This window comes from Aethalodelphis obliquidens, unplaced genomic scaffold, assembly GCF_003676395.1.
Source record: "Aethalodelphis obliquidens isolate GAN/ISIS:26980383/991018 unplaced genomic scaffold, ASM367639v1 scaffold3, whole genome shotgun sequence".
NCBI lineage: Eukaryota > Metazoa > Chordata > Mammalia > Artiodactyla > Delphinidae > Aethalodelphis > Aethalodelphis obliquidens.
Genome location: NW_020837947.1, coordinates 69,331,532 through 69,351,209, shown reverse-complemented (window position 1 = coordinate 69,351,209; position 19,678 = coordinate 69,331,532).

The following is a 19,678-nucleotide window of genomic DNA, read 5'->3' as shown; positions in this document are numbered from 1 at the left end:
CTTTCACAAGGTGACTTTCCCAAACTAAAAGAGGACATTTTTATGTGGCAAACAGATTGCTTACACAAAATAGCTTCATGTGACTTTTAAAGAAAGCATATAAATTACACCATCATAAACCTTTCTCTTTGGGGGTTTGTAACTAGACTGTCATAAATATCAGGCTTGATCATCTTTGGTCCATAATCCAGATGTCACTGTCTTCCAGTGAGAACCACGTGATTCTTAGGAAGGGTAGCAGCGCCACCTGCTGGTGTACTTTGCAGGCTGAGTTTTTACAAGAGGGAAATAATGGGTATGAAGTCGTTTGAAATCCCTTGTAGTTAGGAGAAATGAGGGTTTGAATGCATCTTCATTTCCTCAGCAACGCACACTGCAGCAAAGAGACGCTCACATTTCTCCCATTATTATTTCTAGCATTTAATATAGCCAGTCACATTAGAACTGATGACACCTTGATGGCATCGTTCCCCGTTACTAATAGGGTGCGACAAAACTAAGGGGACTCAACTCTTTCCACTCTGTGTGATACTCGCACCCCTGGCAATCTTTGAGGTGGTCCCTCGGGAACCACAGCAGGACAAGGACAGCCCACTTGAGATGAGAGGCTCTGATTCTGTGCCACTCAGCTTACTACTCCAGAGACCAAGTAAGAGCTTGAGTCTGCAGGAAGAAATCCCTGAAGAAATTTATAGATTATAAATCCTGATCTGAAAGTAGCTCAAACACCCCGACCATTTACTACCAAAGGAATCCCTATGGATCCAGAAAACCAGAAGACACTTTGGGTGGCTGGAGTGTATAGCCTTGTATCGATGCAGTCATTCACTACTCAACAAAAATATAACTGTGTTCAACAAACATTTAGTGAGCACTGATAATGTCTTGGCACCCCGTCGAGATCAAGGATACAATGGTGAACAAAAAAATAAATAAAACCTGCCCTTAATGGAGCTTGTTGTCCAGGGGGAAAAAATAGGAAACATGCAAATAATCCCCCAAATGAACATATTACAAACCATGGCAAAGGACACAGAGGAAAGGCACCTGGTGCCAGGGGGCATATAAATTCTAGGGGATTGGACACAGTTTCTCTGAGGATGTGACATTAGAACTGAGACCAGAGGGAGAACAGGAGTTACTGGAGGTTGGGGGTAAGCATTCCAGGCAGAGCAATGAGCCTGTGAAAAGCAACTGTGAAATTCCAGGCAGAGAGGGTCAAGTCAATGGATGTGAACCTGCCGTGGGTGTCCACAGTGTTTTATGACAGTGTTTCTATAAAACTGACTCCAAAAAAAAAAAAAATTGCAAAAGCCAATAAATCTTTCCCAGCAATTGACCAAATTCCTGCAGCAAATTGAGTCATCAGATTCTGTCTCGGGAAATGAGAGAACAGCGGCCAAGCTTTCTGGCAATCTTTGAGGTGGTCCCTCAGGAACCACAGCAGGACAAGGACAGCCCACTTGAGATGACAGTGGGCGTTCCTCCAGTTCTCAGGTCTAGCTGCAGGGAGCTCTGGATCCCACTGAGCTCTCGGCTTTGTTTCTGCAAACCTCTAGCATCTTGCCCCAGGTCCCCAGGGCCAGAGTTTTCCCTTGCACAAATAACATACTCAGGATCTCTCAACTTCCCAGACCCCAGGCATTCTTCCTGTACTTCACAGTGACTCCACACTAAAAAGTCCAGGAATTTCACCCTCGTCTTCTTTGACAATGCCTCGGAAAGATGATCTGCAACATCATCTTATTTATATCTGTTATTTTAACAAACACTCATTTAGAACTTACTCTGTGCCCGGTGAGTGCAAAGTGCTTCACAAGTAGTAACTCATTCAATCTTCACGGTAATCCTATGAGGTAGTTACTAACATTATCCGCATGTTACAAATGGAGAAACTGAGGCACCCAGAGGATAAACTTTCCTAGAGGGGTGGGATAGGGAGGGAGATGCAAGAGGGAGGAGATATGGGGATATATGTATAACTGATTCACTTTGTTATAAAGCAGAAACTAACACACCATTGTAAAGCAATTATACTCCAATAAAGATGTTAAAAAAAAAAAAAAAGAAAAGAAACTTTCCTAAAGTCACTCAGTCAGTAGGTGGCAGAGCCACAATTTGGCTTCTGGAAACCAAGCTCAAAACCATCACTCCAGGAAGGATAGACTCCATCAATTCTACCTCCTAAATCTGTCTCAAGTCCTTCTTGCCTCCCTCCCTTTGGTTTTTGCACCAGCCCAGTTCTATCCTCTTCAGTGACCATCATAGCATCCCAGCATCCTAGGTGCTCTCCGGGCTCCAGGTCTTCTTCCCTTCTCATCCACACCCCACACTGTTCACAGCACTCTAGAAACAAATATTTGCTCTGTGTATAACCTTCACTATGCCATCATCTCACCACTGCCTACAGATGGACGTTAACCCTCACATCGGGTCCTCCACAAGTTGGTCCCAGACTATTTCTGCCATTTCATTTCCCAAATCTCCACCCCACTCTCATCCCCGGCTCACACGTGCCCCTCCAGCATCACTGGCCCACTGCCTTCCTCCAGGGACCCATGCTCTATCACACTTCCACGCCCTCCAGATGTGGGGCCTCCTACTGGAAACGTCTTCCCCTTTGAGGCTCAGGTAATAACTCCCTTGCCAGGCCTCCCCTGACACCCTGCATGCCCCCTTCTCCATCCCCCACAGGATCTTCCTTTTCTTTGTGGTGCCTCTAAACCTCGTGCATAAAGTGCTGGTGCCAGGCTGGGAAACACAGAGAGGAGAATGAGGCACCTAACACAGGGGCACATTTCAGGGGATGCCAAAGCATTCAGTAATCAAATCAGTAATCAAAACCAATAATATTTTTATTGTGGGAAAATACACATAACATAAAATGTACTGTTTTAACCATCTTAAGTGTAGAATTCAGTGGCATTAAGTATATTCACAATGTTGTACAATCATCACCACTACCCATTTCCAGAATCATTCACCTTCCCTACAGAGCCTCCTCACCCATTAAACAGTAACTCCCCATTTCCCCTCACTCCAGCCCCTGGTGAGAACTATTCTGCTTTCTGTCTCTAGGAATTTGTCTAGTCTAGGTACTGCATATAAGTGGAATCATGCAGTATTTTATGACTGGCTTACTTCACCTAATAAAATGAAGATAAATAATACTTAAAGACAATGTGTTTAATAATCAAAATTAATGCAAACAATTCAAGATGAACAAAGCTTCAAAATTTTAGATAAAAATAGGATCAGTATCACTGATTTTTGCTCTTGCTTCAGGCTCCGATGTGGCTCAGAGCTGATGCTGTCTTTACTGAAAATTTTAATATTTTGTTCATCATCTATTAAAATGCATGCATTAAAATTTCATGTCTCTTGATTACTGATTTTTTTGGTGCTCCCTTGCCTGTTGCACTCAAGGCAAGTACCTCACATGTCTTATCCTAGGTCCAGCTCTGCTGGTGCCAAACTCCGTCCTCACACCACCCCGAAAAAGCGTACAACCAGGGTAAGGAATGATAGGCTTGTCTGCAAACTGAGCTTCAGGACAAGCCCTCCTGCAGTCATCACCCCTCAATTAGACTGTTACCATCAAGTCCCTCTCATACTCCAGACCCACACTGCACACACCCTGGCTTACACATCCTGCCACACTCTCTACCTGCCTTTCTAGTCTGTGAGCTCTTTGAGGCCAGAGATGGAGTCTTTTTCATCTTTGTACCTACACTGCCTTATACAGAATTGGATTCACAGAAGACATTTAACAACTGTTTGTTGAATGAAAGCCCTTCAGCTCCTTTTCTCGCCATTAGTGAGTATTTCAAGGTAGCTCAATGAGACTTTGCCTTTATCTAGTTTAGCTCCAATAATCCATATAGGATGATCATATATTATAATAATATATAATTTTGAGATCAGCCCCATCTCCATATAGGTCTGTATTAAAGGGCTGGTGTTCTAGAAAGTTCTAACCTTGGCACTCCTCGGAAAAGGATATTTCAGGGTTACTTGGTCTCCATGGACCACGCACTCTCGCTTCCCCACACTGCCTTCACCCACTCACCATCCTCTTGGTCAGCTATAGCACAGAAGAGGGGCAAGCCTTGAAAATTGTGGGAGCAATAACTAGTTCTGTTTCTCTAAGGCACTGATTCCGCCTCTGTCTCTGCTTGACCAGAGTCCCGTCTGCATGTTAGCCTGGGGCTCTTGGCTGTCTCCCTCCTGGCTTACAGAACTGGCTGAGCCTCCAGTAGGTATGCCTGACCCACTGTGTGGTTTCCTGCTCTTACTTCCTGTCTTGTGGCCATAGTTCTGACATTGGCTTGAAGTCTCCAACCACAGCCTATGGCCAGCATCCCTGGGTTTCAAGTCCTAGCATTGTGATTTACAGATTTCTCACATTTGAATTTAGTCTGGACCCTATCACCTCAATGGAGATTTTACTTCTTACTTGATGCCAATAGAAAATGGGGGTTCCAACTCTTGCACTGCTGGTGGGAATGTGAATTGGTACAGCCACTATGGAGAACAGTATGGAGGTTCCTGAAAAAACTACAAATAGAACTACCATATGACCCAGCAATCCCACTACTGGGCATATACCCTGAGAAAACCATAATTCAAAAAGAGTCATGTACCAAAATGTTCACTGCAGCTCTATTTACAATAGCCCGGAGATGGAAACAACCTAAGTGTCCATCATCGGATGAATGGATAAAGAAGATGTGGCACATATATACAATGGAATATTACTCAGCCATAAAAAGAAACGAAATTGAACTATTTGTAATGAGGTGGATGGACCTGGAGTCTGTCATACAGGGTGAAGTAAGTCAGAAAGAGAGAGACAGGTACCATATGCTAACACATATATATGGAATTTAAGAAAAAAAAATGTAATGAAGAACCTAGGGGTAAGACAGGAATAAAGACACAGACCTACTAGAGAATGGACTTGAGGATATGGGGAAGGGGAAGCTGTGACAAAGTGAGAGAGAGGCATGGACATATATACACTACCAAATGTAAGGTAGATAGCTAGTGGGAAGCAGCCGCATAGCACAGGGAGATCAGCTCGGTGCTTTGTGACCACCTAGAGGGGTGGGATAGGGAGGGTGGGAGGGAGGGAGACGCAAGACGGAAGAGATATGGGAACATGTGTATATGTATAGCTGATTCACTTTGGTATAAAGCAGAAACTAACACAACATTGTAAAGCAATTATACTCCAATAAAGATGTAAAAAAAAAAAAATGGGGGTTCCAAATTCTTAAGTGCCTAGAATTGTTCCTCTGGCTCTATATCTAGAGCAAAACCAAACAACCCAACATCCAAAATCTCAGCTCCTGAATTTATCATCCACTTCAGAGTCAAACATCCCTACCCTAATGAAGTTCATTTCACCAATAACTAGTTTTGCTTGGATCGATTTTTCTATAACTGTTGGATCACTTAACTTTATAACTAGAAAGTGTCTTCCTCTGCTTCAGGATGCCCACTGGTTTTTAAAGTTCCTCCTTCTCTCCTGCCTTGATAGTCTTCAGTCAGTTTGCACAATTAAAACCAACTGACAGGAGAGGTGTGATAAGCAAGGTACCCAGGAACAAAGAGATGGCCAACCATTGTCTTGTAACTGCTGTATCATCTTTCACAATATTTTAAAATAAAGTCTGAGCTGAAACCAATCTGAGGTGCTCTTTCCAATTTGATGGATGCCAACATTAACTAAAAAACACAGACCAAAACTGGAAGAAAAAAGAAAATGGAAGAGTTCAGGGAAGATGTAACATCCAAATTCATGCTGAGACTATGGGAGAACAGCCAGTTCATGAATTTTAGTTGGGAAATAAGTGTCCTTAAGCACGCAGAAAAGTATAAAGGTAAAATTACTGTGGTTCCTTCATGGCATAATTCAGGCACTTGAAGTTGAATGTATTTCATGGCATTAATCCAGATCTCTTTCTTTATTTAGAGGGTGATTACAATCATTAAAGCTAATTTTCATCTGTGCCTTATGGAATTAGTTAGATTTTTAGTATACCCATCTTAGATAACTTGGATAAATATGCGATGATAAAATTACTATGATCTTAGATAACTTGGATACATATGCAATGATAAAATTACTATGATGATATTATTTTTACATATACATACTGTATTAGTTTGCTAGGGCTGATGTAACAAAGTGCCACAGATTGGGTGGCTTGAACAACAGAAAAGTTATTGTCTTGCAGTTTTTGAGGCTACAAGACCAAGATCAAGGTACTGGCAAGGTTGGCTCCTTCTGAAGGCTGTGAGGGAGGGATCTGCTCCAGGTCCTTCTCCTTGGCTTGTAGATGGCCTTCTCTTTACGTCTCTCAATGACATATGCTTGTCTGTCTCTGTGTTCAAATTTCCCCTTTTTCTAAGGACACCAATCATTTTGGATTAGGGCCACCCAAGACCTCGTTTTAACTGAATTACGTCTATTAAGACCTTACCTCCAAATAAGGTCATGTTACGAGGTACCATGGTTTGGGATCCAACATAACTTTTTGCGGGGGTGGGGACAAAATTCAACACATAACATATACCATGTTCATGTTTTTATACCTTAATTCACTTCAGAAAGGATTTAAGATAACCATATGTGTATGTTAACATGAAAAGTAAATTTAGAAAATATATTGACTTACAAGACAAATTCCAGCGTTTCCCACACTCATGGACCTTCCAGAAGAGATCATTCCCATGGCGGTGAGCGCCAGCCCTGTGGAGAACAAAGAAACAGAGCAACTTCCTTTGTTTCTTCTGGGTCATGATTTTCTGATGTTATGGTGAATTTTATGTCATGGACAGCCATGGAAAAGTTTTAACACAGATATTTTATTCTCAAATTTATTACATTATAGGATTTAAATGTTACGTCTTGTCATGGTTGAAAGAGCAATCTACCCCACCTTCACCACAGCTGAATTCATTTCTAATCCCGTTCTCATTTCACCCGGTCAGAACTGGCTACCATCATTTGCAAGGCCTAGTGCAAAAAGAAAATATGGGGTCCTTTGTTCAAAACGTATTAAGAATTTTAAGACAGTGACATCAGAGCATCAAATTAAATGTAGGGCCCTTCTAAGCATATTGGCCCCGTGCAACCACACAGCTTGTGTGCCTGTGAAGCCAGCCCTGGATGCGTGTATTGGAAGAGATCATACCAAATATACATTTTGCAATGGTGAAAATATCGTTAAATTGTTTGTGTTGAAGAAAAGTTCTAGTGGAGGGTGCAGGGCACAAGTGACAGACCTCCTCAGTGACCTATGAAAAAAGGAGACTGTACTGTTCGTCAAGGTTCCACAAACAGTTTTGGGGCTTGGGGGGTAGACTAGATCTCAGAGGCTCAGCCCAGATCTACCTCTTGCTCATTTCACTGTTGGAGGCAAGTCAGGCAACAATCGCATGAGGCTTTACTCTGAGCATATCGAAGCCTTCTGTCTTCCAGCTCCACCACCTTGGAGTTCTTTGCCTCTAGCCACAAGGAACAGAAAGAGAGTAGAGAAAGCCCTTCCTCTCTTAATTGCCTCAAACCACAAGTGTCATATCATCTTTGCTCATGTTCTTATCGACCAGAATTCAATCCAATATTCCCAGCCTAACCTCACGGAGCTTGAGAAATACCGTTTCCTTATATGCCCTCCAAAATGGCAAGGAAGTGTCAGGAACATCTAACTTGACTCTGCCACAGAAACGATCAGTTTCCATGGAAATATGAAAGTAAAATAAATCCATCAACTACATATTAATAAGTGCTAACTAAGCACATAGGATTGTGCTGGTCTTTGAGAAGACGTTAGAGAAAATATTTTTTTGAGTACCTTCCCTCAAAAAGCTTAACGTTTTCATTGTGGAGATAAGACACACAAACATGAAAAAGATCAACACCCAAGGACGTGCTTATATCATTGTAGGCTAAGGGACTGGGACAATTCCTTGCAGGAAATTACTTGAGAAGCGTGTGGAAATAAATGAAGACCACCCGCATGAAAACAAGCAAATTCTTTTTTAATTTTTTTTAATTGAAGTATAGTTGATTTACAGTGTTATGCTAATTTCTGCTCTACAGAAAAGTGATTCAGTTATACATATATAAACATTCTTTTTTGTGTATTCTTTTCCATCATGGTTTATCACAGGATACTGAATATAGTTCCCCATGCTGTACAGTCGGACCTTGTTGTTATCCATTCTATATATAACAGTTTGCATCTGCTAACCCCAAACTCCCAATCCATCCCTTCCCCACCTCCCTCTCCCCTTTGGCAACCACAAGTCTGTTCTCTATGTCCGTGAGTCCATTTCTGTTTCATAGGTAAGTTCATTTGTGTTATATTTTAGATTCTACATATAAGTGATATCATATGGTATTTGTCTTTCTCTGACTTACTTCACTTAGTATGATGATCTCTAGTTCCATCCATGTTGCTGTGAATGGCATTTTTTCGGGTTTTTTTAGGGCTGAGTAATATCCCATTGTATATATGTACCACATCTTCTTTATCCATTCCTCTGTCGATGGACATCTTTTTTGTGTGAATTACCACTCATCTTTATTTTTTTATGCAGAGCTTGCTGTAGCAAGAGAGACAGCCACCATTACGTGCATTTGGCAGGGACTCAAAAGTAGGCAGAGGAGCAGTAAAGTTTCACAGTAGAAAAAAAAGAAGACTTCAGAGAAGCCCTGATTGGAGGCTACTGACCTGGGGAAGCTGTGGGTGAGATGAGTGGAAGTGGGGCACCCTGTATGATTGGTTGCTTAGGGTGCATATTTGACTTTCTCCAGTTGGTCCTAAGTTGAAAGTGTGGGAAAATTAGGGATTTTACGATGGCTTGGCTGTTTAGGCCCGTAGGTCACAGGGCTTTGGGCTTCCCGGACTGGTTGCTGGAGATGGGGGGTCAGAGTTCTATTTTTATATATCATCTGGTTATTGTCTGTATATTCGGTCTCTCACGAACTTTGGAAATCTCAACCACAGGATTGGAATCTGTGTACTGTGGAGCACAGGCCCCGTTTCAGAAAGCTTCAGGAGGGTGTGTATCTGGTTCTAGTTTATCCCCATCAGGAGGATGGCCATGTGTGTCCCAGAAGAAAGCCAGCTTCGGGTTTGCGATCCAGTTCCACCCCTGATGAGCTCTGTAACTCAGGAAAGTTACAGAGCTGAATCTACTGGTCTGGGTCTAGTTTCTTTCTAGAGAGAAAGCACGCTTGATAAGGTTTTGCATGACTGAAAAGAAATTACTAGCTAAAGTGACTGAGAGGGTACCAGGCACTTGTAGGATCTCATGAATCCTTAGGTCCTCTCCCTTTCCTGCCCCTTCGTTCATGCGCCACCGTGAGTTCCAGTTCTGAGGACTATCTGGGCGAGGAGGGGGCAGAAAAGGTCTTACCAGATCTAATCCAATCTTCAGGCCAGCTCTAAGCAGCCTGTGACCCACGGAGACCTTGGGCTACTGAACACTAACTGTTCCCTTCTCCAGGGCTGATCTTCTCCTAAATCTGCAACTCTGGATAAGACCTGCCCTCTGCAGGCCAGAGAACATGGTGAATACTTGCCCAGTGTTTTAGCAAATTGTTTCCAGTCAGTCAATTTCATTTGGGGAAAGAAAGAATTCATTAGAGAAGGTGGCCAGAGAACAAAGGAAGTCACCCGTTCTTCCACAGCAAACACCCCTGGAACGATTCTCCCTAGATCACCAGCCCTGGACACACAGCCAACCTCACAGGGCCCCCGCCAAGGTCCAAAGTCACACACCATGCAGTTTTGTACACTCACCCTTGAGTTCTCGGATTAATAATGAGATTATTACGGCATCTGCTCCCTGCCATCCACTGCCCTGACTCAGAAATCTGCTTGCCTAACTCTCTTTGGAGCAGGGGGCCATGGTCCCTCACAAGAGTCTCTCGGGTAGTCACACACGCCCCCAAGGCTGCTCCCCAGATGCCCTGCGCCCTGCACTTCTGAGGTAGGAGACTCAAGTGAAATCTTCCCCTTCTCCTTTCTCTCGTTCTCACCCACCAAACTGCCTGGCAGCTCTGGTGACCATGACGAGCACTCTGCAAAGAGGGGAGCAAGGTGACCCCTCCCCCCAACTCAGCAGCTCCCAGGCCCTGAGACCCACTTCAGCACATGGCTGTGTTTTCCCAGTTGGAATCAGGATAAGGTCTCTTTGCCCAGCTGTGCAGATTGCACCCTGGCATGAGGCTGTATCCACCAAGAGGACATTAGATTTCTCTGCCTAATCTGCAGAGCTATGACAGCTCTGAATGTCAAGTTATACGCATTCTACATTCTAAAGTAATACAGCCAAGAGAATTCGACCTATTTTGAAGGTGTTCCATGATGGTAAGTTCCTATCTCCACCAGTCATGCCAACATACTTCTGCATCAATCTATATATCAACTCAGAATCCAGTGGGCTCTCTGCTCAATACTATGTAACAACCTAAACGGGCAAAGAATTTGAAAAAGGATATGTATATGTATAAATGAATCACTTTGCTGTACACCTGAAACTCTCACAACATCGTTAATCAATTATACTCCAATATAAAATAAAAAGTTAAACAAAAAAAAAAAAGAATCCAGTGGCCTCATGCAATGTAGATGGAAGGCAGGACTTGAAGTCAGCTGGACTGGGTTCGGCCCTTGGATGAACCTTCATTCATTCATTCAAAACTATTTATTGAGCACCTCCTCCTTGCCAAGAATAGGACTAAGCACCGTACGGATGCAACAGTGAATAAAATAGAGAAAAAGCCCAGCCTTCGTGGTGTTTACATACTACTGAAGGAGAGAGATGATAAATAAAATTAACAAGTGAAATATACGGTGTGTCAGAGGGTAGAAACTGTTGTGGATAAAGTAAAACTGGGAAAGGGGATTGAGTGTCCTGGAGGAGAGGGCATCTGTAGGTGGTCAGGCAGGAAGAGAGCAGGCCATGCAGATAAATGGGGCAAAGAGCATTCTGGGCAGGAGGGACAGCAAGAACAAAGGCACTAAGGCAGGAGAACACTGGGCTCATTTGGGAGACAGCCAGGAGGCCACTGTGCCCGGAGCAGAGTGAAGAAGGGTTAACAAAAGTAGAAGATGCAATTTAACTACGAGACTGTAACTCGTCATGTAGCCCTTTTAAACATTTAGTTTCCTCCTCTGTTAAAAGGGACCAGAGATACCATTTCACAAGGAGTGATAAAGTACTGGAATACATATGGGAGAATTCTGCAAACAGTAAAAATTGTGAGGTATTGTGTAAACTGAAACAGCAACCCCGTCCTCCCTCCCTTCCTGCTGCCATTTTCATTCTTCTTTCTCTGTGTCCCTATCCAGCCATGGGTACCACACAAAATGGAAGTATATCATCCCAAATTCTCCAAGAATGAGCTCTGGACACCAACACCCATATCCTGACTCTGTGGTACGTGGAGGTCTCTCACACCCAGTGCCTGGACAGTTTTATAGAAGAAAGGACGACACACTTAGCCACCCACTAGCTACCACAAGGAGTCACTCATCTCCACACAGTGCCTAGAACACAGAAGAGGCTCAATAAATGCCAAGTGAATTGGATTAAACTGAAACAGAGTTTACAGCACAGGTGAGAAGACAGAATAACAAAAGTATTCACAAAACAGAGGCCAAGAACTAAGGAAGGTCTCTACAGACACTCATAATTAGGATGAAACTTGCAGCTAAAACTATAAAATCTTGGTCTATCAGAGAAAACCTGATTGCCCTTGTCCAGCATTTCAAGCTACACCTTCAAGCCAGATGGCTCCCAGTTGCATCTGCTCTCGTACTGAGGACACATCTCTGCTGAGGTTGAGTAGACTTACAAGGGAATTGGGAAATCATTGAAATGGAGAAAATCCCAGAAGATCAAGGCTTCCAGTCACATTACTCTAGGGAGCCAATCCATGGTTATTGGCTTACCCCACAGGAAGGCTGGTTCCAGCATTTGATGCTCAGATGGGCCACTTCCCCACTCACGGTGGGGCAACGGCTGAACTAGACCAGTTGTCAGCCAAGAGGGCTAGGGCAACGGCCAGCGGTGTTCCAAGCTAAACTCAACAAGGGAGAGTGAAGAGTCAAACCTCGAGGCAACCAAATACAAACACCAGGTCCAGAGGCAGAATCAGAATGGGAGTAAGGAGCTAGGAGCTCAAAGAGAAGAGAAGACCAAAGCAAGAGAAGCTGCCTTCAAGCAAAGGGAGGCCCAAGCACTCACCTGCAAGAGTTCTGGGGGGTCGGCCACCCTGGCTCAAAGGGCAAGAGGCGGGTTCCACATCAATCTAGGAAACAGGCATTCTTCAAGGCTTCCTCTCTGCTTGTGCAGTGATACCCAGTGAGTCCACCTGAGCTCTCTCCTTTCCCTCCACCACATTTGCCCATGCCTATATTTCCATTTTTATCAAACAATAATAATATTAATCCCTTAGGAAGTCCTTTACACTTGCACGGGACTTCATATTTTACATCTGTTTGACATGCATAGCTACACTATGAGGTCAGCCCAGCAGGCAGCAGTATCCCCATTATACAGACGTGAAAACAGATCCCAGTCACACTGGTCAGCAGTGGGATTCTGACTGGAGTCCGGATCTCCCGGGCACATCTAACTCAACGTGGGGTTGGGGCTTAGAACTCCTGGACAACCTCATGCTTCACGTGCTAACGGAAACGAAACAGTCACGTCCTTTCTCGTGTAGCAGCATTTTGGCCGTGCACTTGGTAGGTGCTGGGTTACGCTAACAGAGGGTTGACCTCTGATCAGCAGCTGAAGGGCCAGTATATCTGTACTGACTGAGGACACATCCCCACTCTCCACCCACCCTCCAGCCGCGTCAAATCGACAACAAAGGGGACATTTCAGTTTAGAGAGAGGATCTTAACCTTTGTAGTAAGGCCTGAGTCAAAAGTTTTCTGGCCTCCTATGAAAACAGGCTACAAGGGTTCCAACCAAAGGACGAAAATTTTTCTCCCCAAAGTCACATGAGCTTAGAAAAAAAGGTTATGCTTCCTTTCACTGAAGAGAAAAACATACGAAAACAGAAATATAACCATAAGCACTCATGCTCCATAAAAGCCGGTCGCCACCACCACCACCAAAACACACCTTCTAATTCAAGTAGTGCTTTGGGTGCTTTCTCTCCATCCACGTTGCTTTATTGCTCATTAGATTTGATTTTGCGTCCACTAGGGTTGGAATTGGGGAGGAAACAGTGTGATTTTCCCCAAGGTCCAGCCCCCCTCAAAGACGGCACGTTCATTCAGCTCAGTCTTGGGGGGTTAAATCACTTAAACACATTTCTGTGGTTTCATCTGAAACATGGGTTCTTCCACCTGCCTTTTCCCAAGTCTGTTTTGAAGGAAATCCAAACACTGTCCTTAAACACGGCATGGCCCCGAAAAGGATGGTTTTGGTAGAACCAGCAAATTCTTGACTTGAGGAAGGCCAGTAGAGAATGCTGTACCATTTCTAAGAACACGGTTCTGGACTGCTACCAGATCCCTCTCTCCAGAGAGTGGTTTTTACAAGCACCTTGAATGTATATGTTTAACACAAATTATTTGGTTCTTGATAAAACACTGGCACATTTAGATTACCATGGCACGTTTTTGCCTTTATAAGGATTTTAATAACTTTTTCTCTGATATGAGTTCCGAGAACCTCTGGGCTAGCGGAGCTGGCATGTGACGGTGACACGCTAGATGTCCAAAGTTAACAGCTATTGGAAATTTTAATTTACTTTCTTCTGCTTGAGTGTACTTAGTGCTATTAAAGTTCTGTCTGGCAGCAGAAAAGGGTAGAAACGTGGCCACTTAAGAAAAGCAATTGGGCCATTTGTGACAACAGCTGCCTGATACTGCATTTTATTTAATTGGAAAAGGATGCAGGAAGTCTGTGGCGCATTAAAGAAACTCAGAGTTTGGAGATCATAGGAATTTTCTTCTAATAAAATTACCATTATTCAGTAATTTATTGAGTGTCAACAACATACTAGACACTTCTTAAATTTTTTGAAATGGACTGATTAAGAAAAAAATCATTTAAACTCTTTTGGAAGGGCTCTCCACAGACCTTGCAGAGCATATGTTCACCTGACAGGGTGACACTGTCATTAAGACCATCCCCCCATAGCTGTGGAGTCAAAGCCAAGACCCTGAACAGGCACGTTAAGGCCCTGCCTCCACCTTCTGGCCCTGCCTGGCTCCAAACTCTTCTCCACCATTTGGTCTTCCAAGCACCCCAGGGCTCAGCACCCTCCCACTTCCCCATCCTGGCACCCGCTCTTCTGTTTGGCACACGCTTTCCAACCGGTCTGCCTAGTGAACTTTTTATCCCTTAAAACACAAGCATCAGATCCAGCAATTCCTCTTCTGGGTATATACCCAAAAGAACTGAAAGTGGGAACTCTAAGAGTTACGTGCATACCCATATTCGTAGCAGCACCACTCACCACAACCAAAATGTGGATGCATCCCAAGTGTCCATCAACAGTTGCCTGCATAGAGAAAATGTGGTGTGTACATACGATGGAATATTATGGAGCCTTAAAAAGGAAGGAAATTCTGGGCTTCCCTGGTGGCGCAGTGGTTGAGAGTCCGCCTGCCGATGCGGGGGACGCGGGTTCGTGCCCCGGTCCGGGAAGATCCCACATGCCGTGCAGCGGCTGCGCCCGTGGGCTATGGCCGCTGGGCCTGCGCGTCCGGAGCCTGTTGCCCCGCGGCGGGAGAGGCCGCAACAGTGAGAGGCCCGAGTACAGCACAAAAAAAAAAAAAAAAAAAAAAAAAGGAAGGAAATTCTGACACATGCTACAAAATGGATAAACCTTGAGGACATTATGCTAAGTGAAATAAGCCAATCACAAAAAGACAAATATTGTATGATTCCACTCATGTAAGGTACATAGAGTAGTCAAATCATAGAGACGGAAAGTACAGTGGTGGTTGCCAGGGGCTGAGAGGAGTGGGGAACGGAGATTTATTGTTTAATGGGTATAGAGTTTCAGCCTTGCAAGATGAAAGTTCTGTGGATGGATGGTGGTGATGGCAGCACAAGAATGATAACGTACTTGGTGCCGCTGTACATTTTTAAATAGTTATGGTGGTAAATTTTACGTGTGTTTTACCACAATTTTTTAAATTTAAAAGTTGGAAAATTAAAAAAAAGAAAAAATAATAATTTTTAAATGTTTAAATCTCAAGTATCAACATCTCTTGGAAAACCTTTCCCATCTCCCAGCACCAATAGAATTAGTCCTTCCTTCCTCTGAGCTCCTGCTACACCTAGCACCTAATTTAAATTATTTGTCTCACAAATACTATATGATATCACTTATATGTGGAATCTAAAATACGACACAAATGAACTTATCTACGAAACAGAAACAGATTCACAGACATAGAGAACAGACTTGTGGTTTCCAAGGGGAGGGGTGGGGGAGAGATGGAGTGGGAGTTTGGGGTTAGCAGATGTAAGCTATTATATATAGGATGGATAAACACCAAGGTCCCACTGTATAGCACAGGGAACTATATTCAATATCCTGTGATAAACCATAATAGAAAAGAATATAAAAAAGAATGTCTGCATATGTATAACTGAATCATTTTGCTGTACAGCAGAAATTAACACAGCACTGAAAATCAACTATACTTCAATTTTAAAAAACTTAAAAATAAAATTAAAAATATATTTTTTTAAATTATAAGTAAAGAATTTCTCTCTGTGCTGTTCTCCTCTCCCTTCCAACTGGGAACTCCTTCAAAATCACAACTCTGTCTTTTTCATCCTTATCTTCTGTGATTGTCACCAGGACAAATATCTCCTTCCTGGCACCTGGTAGGATGGTACTTCTCTATCATGAATTTCTTTGGCCAATGAATCAATGTGCATTAGCCACGTGCTCTTTCCCCTCTGCCAGAGAGTAGCCACTCTATCACAAGTCCCCAAGTAAACACTAGATGACTCAGAGTGACCCCCAACGGACATGCAGAGAGAGCAAGAAATAAGCCATGTTGTTTAGGCCACCAAGATTTTAGAATGCTTTGTCACCACAGCTTGGCCTAACCTCTCATGACTGATAAATCCCTAAGGCTTAGCATAAGCCTTACGATATGGCCATTACTTGAAAAAATGTTCTTTATATAAATGAGTAATTGCATTACTAACTTAATGAATAATAAACTACCCCTTTAAGATAAAGTCAAATATAGAGAGTTTAAAAGTATTTTTAATCCATTTAAACTTAGTCTGTAAACTGAGGGGACCACATTAGCAAGCAAGAGAAATAATGTAATAACGAATCCGCAATTCTTTCTCCAGCCCCTTATATCATTATTTATTAATTATAACAATAACAGCTACCATGTATTGAGTTCTGGTAGCTGCTAGAGATTGTGTTACGAGTTTCACGTCGTGTATTTTATTGAGTAATTGTAACGATTTACAAATTGCAAGACTGAGAACTAGAAAAGTTAGCTAACTTTCTCAAGACCATAGAGCTGGGAATTAGCAGAGCCAGGATTTAAATCAGACCTATCACTTTTTTTCCAAAGCCCAGGAAAGTTCCCCTCTAGGCCTACAGATGAGAGAAACAAGTAAAATCAGCAAGGAGAAAACATCACTCATCCATCTGGTTGGCAAAACTAAAAAAGAGTGATATCATCCAGTGCTGGCGAGACTGTCAGAAACAGACCTTCTTACATTGTGGATCAGAGTGTGAAATGCGATCATGTTTTTGGAAAGCAAATTGGAAATATCTGTTAAAATACACATACGGTGTTGCCCAGGAATCCCACTTTGGGGAATCTTATGCTACCAAAAATATGCACAGATGTCGTACAAGAATATCTTTAGAGTCAAAAACCTGGAAGAGGGGGCTTTCCTGGTGCCACAGTGGTTAAGAATCCGCCTGCCAATGCAGGGTACATGGGTTCGAGCCCTGGTCCAGGAAGATCCCGCATGCTGTGGAGCAACTAAGCCCATGTGCCACAGCTACTGAGCCTGTGCTCTAGAGCCCCACGAGCCACAACTACTGAAGTCTGCATGCCTAGAGACCGTGCTCTGCAACAAGAGAAGCCACTGCAATGAGAAGCCCACACACTGCGACGAGTAGCCCCCACTTGCGGCAACCAGAGAAAGCCCGCGTGCAGCAACAAAGACCCAATGCAAAAAAAAAAAAAAAAAAAAAAAAACCTGGAGGAGGAACTAAGGGTCCATTCATAAGGAAATGACTGAATAAAGTTCAATAAGTCCATGTGATGGGATATTACCTAACTATTGAACAGAACAATTGAGATTCATAGCTTTGTTGCCCAGAAAGACGTCCTTGATATATGATTGAGTGAAAGCAAGTGTCACAAAATGTTTACAGTGCAATTCATTTTTGTGAAAACAAGTCAAATGAGATCAACAGTAAGAACAACACGTGTGTATCTATGTTCATATGGGACGTGTAAGGATAGTCACCAGCTGTTGATTAGTTAGTCACCCTGAGGGGATGAGAAAGGAGAGTACGAGGTAATACTTGTCACTTTTTCTTTATGCAGATTGAGCATGTTCCACTTGTGTTTGAGATCGAAAAATATTAATCTAGACTTTCTTAAGATATGGATAGCATTGATTTTTTTTTTAGATCTCAAAAATAAGTGAAACACCCTCAGTCTGCATAAAGAAAAAGTGAAAATAGGTTAGGTCATTCCTTTCCACTCCTTTCCTCAGGACCACTGATGCTGGGTGACTAGCCCAGCTCCTCTCCTCAGCTTCACGCTGAGTCCCCAGTATCAGACCAGCTGTCTGATGATGAGATTCACCTCCCAGTCAGTACAACTGGACCCAGTACCCAGTCTCCTCCACTTGCCTCAATCCCTTGAAACTAGACCTTGCTCCCTTTTACTCTGCGTCTCCCAGATGAGGCCCTCAGGCCATTGACTGATACCTCCCATCCCAGGGACAGTACACCTCTGGCTCCCAACAGACCAGCCTAAGAACAATCAAAGGCACTGCAGCATTCTGGTGAAACTATTGTACTTTCTTTTTAAAGATGAAGCATTAGGTGCTGGAGAGGGTGTGGAGGGAAGGGAATGTACACTGTTGGTGGGAATGTAAATTGGTGCAGCCACTGTGGAGAATAGTATGGAGGTTCCTTAAAAAACTAAAAATAGAATTACTATATGATCCAGTAATTTCAATCCTGGGCATATATCTGGAAAAGACAAAAACTCTAATTCTAGAAGATACCTGCAGCCCAATGTTTATAGCAGCACTATTTACAATAGCCAAGACATGGACGCAACCTAAATGTCCATCGACAGAGGAATGGATTAAGAAGATGTGGTACATATATACAATGGAATATTACTCAGCCATAAAAAAGAATGAAATAATGCCATTTGCAGCTACATGGATGGACCTGGAGATTATCTTAATAAGTGAAGTAAGTCAGAGAAAGACAAATATCACATGATATCACTTATATGTGGAATTTAGGAAATGATACAAATGAACTTATTTACAAACAGACTCACAGACATAGAAAACCAACTTATGGTTGCCAAAGGGGAAAGGGGGCAGGCGGGATAAATTAGGAGTATGGGATTAGCAGATACATACTACTATATATAAAATAGGTAAACAACAAGGATTTACTGTATAGCACAGGGAACTAGATTCAATATCTTATAATAACTTATAATGGAAAAGAATCTGAAAAAGAATATATTTGTGTATGTGTGTATACATATATATATATATATATATATATATAAACTGAATTGCTTTGCTGTACACCTGAAACTAACACAATATTCATAATATTGTTAATTAACAACAGTTCAATTTTAAAATTAATTTTTTTTTTTAAAGATGAAGCATTAAGGATCATTCCAACCTTTCAGTAGCTGGAAGTAAGGCAGGTAACAAATACATAAGTATCCTCTTGAAAGGTCAATGTTCCTAATTTATAAGAAAGTCAAGAACCCATCCACTAGAATTAGAAGTAATCTGATTAACCACATCATAAAAGATCAACTGCACAGGGAATGAATTTTGTTTGGAAGGTGGAGGGTACGGTTGGGTGGTGATGACAGTAATGATTTTAGAGCATAGGGTCCTTTCTGGAGTGGGGCAGGGTTAGGGATAGGGTTAAGGCACATGAGGGAGGAGGATGTTGAACAAACAAACAATCTGTTTAAAAAAAAAAAAATTAGGTCTGGTTGGTTCTGTGTCCCAGAAGGGGGGAGTAACTTCTTGTCTTTTCCTCTGCCCAGCACCAAAGAACTAATCCAGTACTCAGGGTACTACTATAGGTTATGCTGTAAGGAGTAAATAAGCCCTTGTGAAAATATTTCTTAACTCATAAACGTTAGGAATACGATATATGTGGGTATATTAAATGAATTAATAAGTATAATTAACTATACTTAATGAATTATGAATTATACACTATATACTTAATATAAATAATGAATTATATTTTTACTATATTTTCATTAGTAATCTCTTGGAAAAATACAGACTAATTTCCAAACTTTGTTCCATTTGTTCAATAGAAGACCCCCTGTGCTGAATGTAGTCAATGAGTTGTGAGCTAAAGAAGATATGGGGATATACGTACATGTATAGCTGATTC